Below are 6351 nucleotides of genomic sequence, written 5' to 3'. Positions count from 1 at the left end.
TGCCCACAATCAAGTTAGTATATGAAGTAGCCGTTATGCTTCAGCGAGTCCTTTTTGCATTTCACTGTTAACTGTTTACAACAGTGGGTATTGCTTTTCAAAAATGTTTTTTTATATATATCAACAATAGAATTAACAATATTTTACCTCAGACTTAGATTCTCCAAACCATCTCAGAGAAAAGAAGGCATATGAAGTCAGTGCAGAGGTTCTTGTAACAGTACCACCTTTCTGTGTTGACTGCACTGAACAGACCAAGATTCTCTGTTTGCCATAGCAAAGGAAAGAGGATTGGCTATGCATGGGCAACATGGTTTGTGCATGTTGGGGGCCTCGAATGAGCACAGTGGAGAGCCTCCTCTCAAAAGCACCCCTGCAGAAGCACTTTTCCTTCCTTTCAGTGCTTACCTTATAACAAGTGCCATTCAATACAGTCAGCCTTACTTCTGAGTAAACATGCTTAGGATTGCTCAGTTAGGGAGCTTTCTTTCAGAGACTTGCTTCCACCAGTGATGGGGGCACCCTACAAAAAGAGGTGGAAACATAGCTCATGAAAGTGGCAAAGTAACCCACGAGTCTGCACTGCTACTGTTGCTGGTTTTGCACCACGCAACAGTTGTGCCACATGCACTGATCCTGTGCCCTTCATTTGTGTCCTTATGCAAGAATATAATTTTGTTCAAAACATACCTCTTGAAAGTTTCATGTTGTTTTATATTTAGGACTAGACTATGAATGGCTTAACATAACCGTTGTTTGACCTGTTCCTTATGGCAGCCAGCTTTCCAGCTCAGTAAGTGCTACTAGTGTATTGGAGTTACCACTATGTTGGAGGATCAATAGATATTTGTTGATTAATATCTGAGTTTCCACTGACAAAAATGCCCATGTCGATCTGCTGTGGATGAGTTGTTAACTGCTCGAAACACAAGGCACAACTCAAACGTAACACTAGGCAAAAGTGATTCACCAGTCCTCCACAGTCTTCCTTGTTCCCAGAGTTTCTAGGCTGAAAATGAAGCGCCAGCAACTTTCCAAAGAAAAGTAAACCAACAAACCCTGGGTTCTGTCTAATCTGCTGCAAAAGTTCCACATGGTACGTTTGCACGGTGGCTCTCTCCTTTTCACTAGATGGTGCTCTAACCCTTCAGCACAAGGACAGTGTGGAGAAAGAAGATGGGGAAAATATGGCTAAGAAAACATTCAAGAAATGGATGCAAAGGTATTATCCACTTACAAAACTAACCCTCTCATTCTTACTCATCTAGGTAGCAGTCTATCCAAATGTCCATTTAAATTAGTAAAATATTAGAGTAAGCATTTATGACACTCCCAGCTGTAAGGGGCGCATGCCTTTGCATTTACAGGTTCAAAGCCTCCCGTTGTTTCTGCTGAAAAACTAAATGCAGCTATTTACTCAGAAAGTAACAATTAAATCTTCTTGGCAAGAAGAAATTCTTTACACCTGATGCTTAAAAAATTTATGGTCTCAGCAGTTGACTTTATTAGCATTAAAGCACAGTAGGGTTTATTTAAAAAAAATCTTAAGAGGTTTATTATTGACTATGCCATCTGATTAAATTCACTGTGTGGGAATTAGACTGAAACATAGTACTGGTAGTAATAGATGACATGCAGTATTTCTAAGAGAACACTGGAGTACATTCTAGGAAGTAGCATTACATAGTGGTTACAGATCATATTTATTTATTTATTTCTGTACCAGCCAATAGCTGAAGCTCTCTGGGCAGTTCACAGCAAGTAAAACCACAAAATACATAATAAAATACAATATAAAATGCAAAAGCTTAAAACTAGAATATAAAAGTACAAACCACAATAAAACCTTGCAGGGAAGAGGGAATTGGACCAGCTGTACCTGTTGGGCTCTGAGGCTGAGTTTGCTTCTGTCCCTGCCCAATCAGGTATTTAAGATCTATTTAAGATCTATAAGGTATTTAAGATCTATATGACAGACTGGGGTTCCCATTTCCCATTTAGAGTAAGCCACTGAGTGGGAATTATGTTTGAATAGACACGTATACGATTGTGCTGATAAACTGGTTCAATAGTTATTCCCTCTACACTGGAACATTGGATAGTGTAGTTCGGTGTGGGAGCTGGGTATTGCAAACAAAGAATGATCAGACCTCCACCCAAAGTAGAATTCCTACCATTCCTTTGGGGAAGCTGTAACAGTTCCAATAGTTTTTTAATGTAGATATGCCTTAAGACAGGGGTAGGATGGTGTTGCAGATGGGGGGGGTGAATTGCATGGCACCAGGCCTTCCATGAGCCAGATTATGTCAGTGGGCATGGGTGTGGTCATTTTCACTGACATCATTACCCCGCCCTGCCCATTTTGCCTTTCTCCCCGCTGAGAGAGGCACAGAGTTCTGTGCCTCTCCTAGCACAGAGGCAAGGGGGGTGTCTCCAAGAGTAATTTACTGTGAGTTGGATGTCTTTGGAGGTCATTCAGGGCACATGATGTTGTGGTCATTTCACAGCCATCCCAGAGATTTTCACGGAAAAACTGGCTTTTCTGAGACTACTTTTAGTCTGATTGTTTTCCATAATTCAGCTTGTCTGTGCTTCTGTTGTGGCATGTACCAACCCTCCGCATTTACATCAGCGTGTTAGCCCCACCCAGGGGTGTGTCTTTCACCTGGCTGTGACGCCACTGACTTTGGTCAAGGGGTGTTCCCCCAGTGTCCCCCCCCATGTTTCCCCAATGTTTCTGCCATTTTGCAGGTGGTCCTTCATGAATTCTGAGCTACTTCATGGTATTTACTTCGTATTTTGTTACATGGTATTTACCTACCATACCCTCTGGTGGCCATCCCCCCAAAAGTATAGGTGTGTTCTGCTTGGCAGCCTCTACCTTTAAAAAAATCCCCTTAAAAGCACAACGTTGAAATAGCATATTGCCGCTCCTTCGTGAACCCAAAGTAAGCACTCCAGTTTCACCAACCAGAGCTGCCTGAGCGGGAGTGGAGCCTGGTTACAATTTTTAACATTCCCCCCGCTTCTGTGCATGTTTACTCAGAAGTAAGAAATAAATCTCACTCCCCTGCCATGAAAGGGTTTAAGGCTAACCGTAGTGACTCGCCCTAAAGTGCTCTTTCACTTCTCCCTTGCTCTGTTAAATCACGATGGCAAAGTTGTGCTTTTTTGATGTTCTGTAGTTTCTCTGTTATGTAAAATCAATTCTCTGCTTGATCGCAGTAACAATCTTGCCTTCTCATTGCAGGGGGAAGGAGAAAGGGGGTGGTGGTGGAAGCAGTAGGTAAAAGTGAACACATGGGGGAAAATGGGCTAGGCAGCAATAACTCCACAGCAGATTGCTGGGATGCAGGGAAATTGGGGTGAGGGTGGGGAGGTAGAAATGGGGAACATTGCAATCCTATGCATCTCTTCTCAGAAGTAAGCCCCACTGGGTTCAGTGGGGCTTCCTCCCCTCTAAGTGGATTTAGAATTGCAGCCAATATCTCCCAGAGGAGTTCTGAGAAACAAAAAGAGATTATGATGATGATGTTGTATCATCATAATCAACAACAACAACGACACTAATGAGAAGGAAAATCCCTTCCAAAATGAGCGAGCTGAAATCTGAATTTGAAGACTTCTGCATGAACCCATTCCTCCAGAGCTCCCCCACCCCTCCCCAAATTCCCTGCATCCCAGCAATCTGCCGCGGAGTTACTGCTCCCCAGCCCATTTTTCCCCATCTGTGCACTTTTGCCTACTGCTTCCACCCCCCTCTTTTTCTCCCTTTCTTCCCCCTGCAATGAGAAGGCAAGATCGTTACTACAGTCAAGTGGAGAAGAGATTTTACGTAACAGAGAAACTACAGAAGCACAACTTCTCAATCAGGATTTAACAGAGCAAGGGATAAGCAAAACAGAGCTTCACGGTGAGTTACTACAGTTAGCCTCTACCCCTTTCACTGCAGGGGAGTGAGATTGATTTCTTACTTCTGAGTAAACAAGCACAGAAAGGGGGGATGTTAAAGATTGAAAGCAGGCTGCCTAAAGTGATGTGAGTGATTAGGTGTCCCCACTAATGTGGTAATGTGAGGGGTCGCATTTAGACCTGTCGCTATTGTGCTATTGCAGTTTTAGAGGGTGCAAAAATAAAAAAATGGGTGGGGGAGGGTCGGACATAGGTTGGGGAGGGTGGGGACACTAATACACATGCTGGTCAGGGAAAGCAGAAGGGGAGAAACAAGGTGAGAGTGGGAGGGAGGGAGGGAGGGAGGGAGGGAGGGAGGGAGGGAGGGAGGGAGGGAAGAGGCTCTCGAAATGATGAGGGGCACGAGACTCCACCCTGTAGCCACCCAAACAATTCGCAGTAAACTGTGTCTGACCTGCCCAGAGCCCCAAGCTAGCTTTGGGATAATCCGGATTTTCGACCCCTGTGTGTCCCTAGAGGGAACTTTGACTCCAGTAAAAACCACAACAAAGTGGAGGGCAAACTAAACCCGTTGCCATGAAGATTCCCCCCAGGACTCAGCTGGCACTGGGAAGAGCAACAGCTTGGTCCCCAGCTTCACGCACTGCACATTATCCCCATCGGGGCAGTGCATGGTGCAGCGAATGGACTTGGCCAGCACTGGGAAGAATGGCCACTTCTTCCAGCATCGGCTGAATCCCCAGCGTCATGTGCCATGTGTCGTCCCCATGGGGGTGGCGCACATCATGCAAATGGACTCAGCTGGCATTGGGAAGAGCAGCCGTTCCTCCCAGCAGCAGCCAAGTCCACTGCCACTCATATGCCCGCTGTCTTTGTCCAGCATCAAGCCCTGCCCCCTGAAAGGATCCAGGGGGGCTTCCTGGGCCACATGGGAACCTCCACTGGCCAAATTAGGTCCACAGGCTCGAGCTTCCGCACCCTCGCCCTACGGATGCACCGCTCGTTACTTTCTCCATTCAGAACGGACCTGTCTGCTGAGAGAGGCTGACCGAAGAGGTGCGGCGCGGGCAAGGATCAAAGGAGAGGCCAGGGCCCAGAAACCCTTCCCACTGGTGCTCTGGCTGCTGACGGTGCCTAGAAAACATCAGGGTGGGGTCTTGTTTGGGCTTTGTGGCTGGGGTAACCTTTAGCTTTGCACGAGATAAATTATTTTTATTCCTATTTAAATTGTCTTCTGCTTCACTTTTGTTAGTGGATTGTTTAATTGTACTGTATATTTACTGCGAGATCTTTAGCCTCTGTATGATTATTTAAAGTTTGTTATGACTTGTAACTGCTAGTTATCTGGAAATATTGCTGTGCTTTATGTTGCTGTAAGATGCTTTGAGCATGGCTTTACCGTGAAAAAACGGCATACAAATAAAATGATGATGATGAGACTACATCTCTCATCCTCTGACACCTCTATAAATAAGAACTGTTCCTCCTACTCCCTTACAGTAGATGCCACTTCACGCCTGACTTGTGCACACAGAAATGTCATATAGGAAAACACATTGTATGTGAACCACCCTGCTCCCTCATGCAAGGCCAACCTCTCATGTTCACTCCACCTGTATTTCTTTGGCTGCCATTAAAAGCCCCCTAGTTCTCAGAGCCCATTGAGGTAACTGTCCTGGTTTTTCATGCTTTACTGAAAGGATTTATTTCTGTCTTTTTCTTTTATTTAGTAAGGGCAGCAGTTCATTCCCATGGGGAGACTCTCTTTTGTGTTAGAGATGCTGGGCCTGACTTTCCTCTTACTGACACATTCACTGCTTTCAGATTTGGATGTTATTCATGTCAGTGGAGATATCACTGCTTTACACTAGTTTAAATATGGAAGAATTGAGATGTCTAGCTGGGACAGTCTTCAGATTCAGGATTAGCCACTTGGCTGAGACATTCCATGATTTGCACTGGGAATTTCCCTGTGCCTCTTTGAGGTCTACCATGAGTAAAAACCCACATACTGCAGGGTATGTCAAAGCAATAAACATACTTGCATGTCTTAGCCCAAGCAATGCATACATGTTTTCACTGAAGTCACTTGCTATCATGGCCCTGACTGTGAGCAGGGACAAGGGCATGGAATCCAAAGCAGAAGCACCCAAAAGTCCCATGAAGCCCTGGGGGAATCTGGTGGCATAGGTGACAGAAGTGCTAGGTATGGACCTTGTCACCAACCCAGAACATAGACATCAAGAGCTACCAAGGTGGCACCCTTTGAGCCAAGACCACTGGGGCATAACTCCTTGAGTTAGAACCCCCACCAGTGACCCTTGCCCACAAGGACTCTAGTCCACGAAAATGTTTGTCAGGGTAATGTTGTTGGACTGCAGCTCCCATCATCTCTGAGCATTGACCCTGCTGCCTGGGGCTCATGGGAGTTGGAGACAA

This window comes from Heloderma suspectum, chromosome 1, assembly GCF_057233095.1.
Source record: "Heloderma suspectum isolate Gila_16-S chromosome 1, 16-S_ref, whole genome shotgun sequence".
Classification (NCBI taxonomy): domain Eukaryota; kingdom Metazoa; phylum Chordata; class Lepidosauria; order Squamata; family Helodermatidae; genus Heloderma; species Heloderma suspectum.
Note: the sequence above shows the minus strand (reverse complement) of the source record.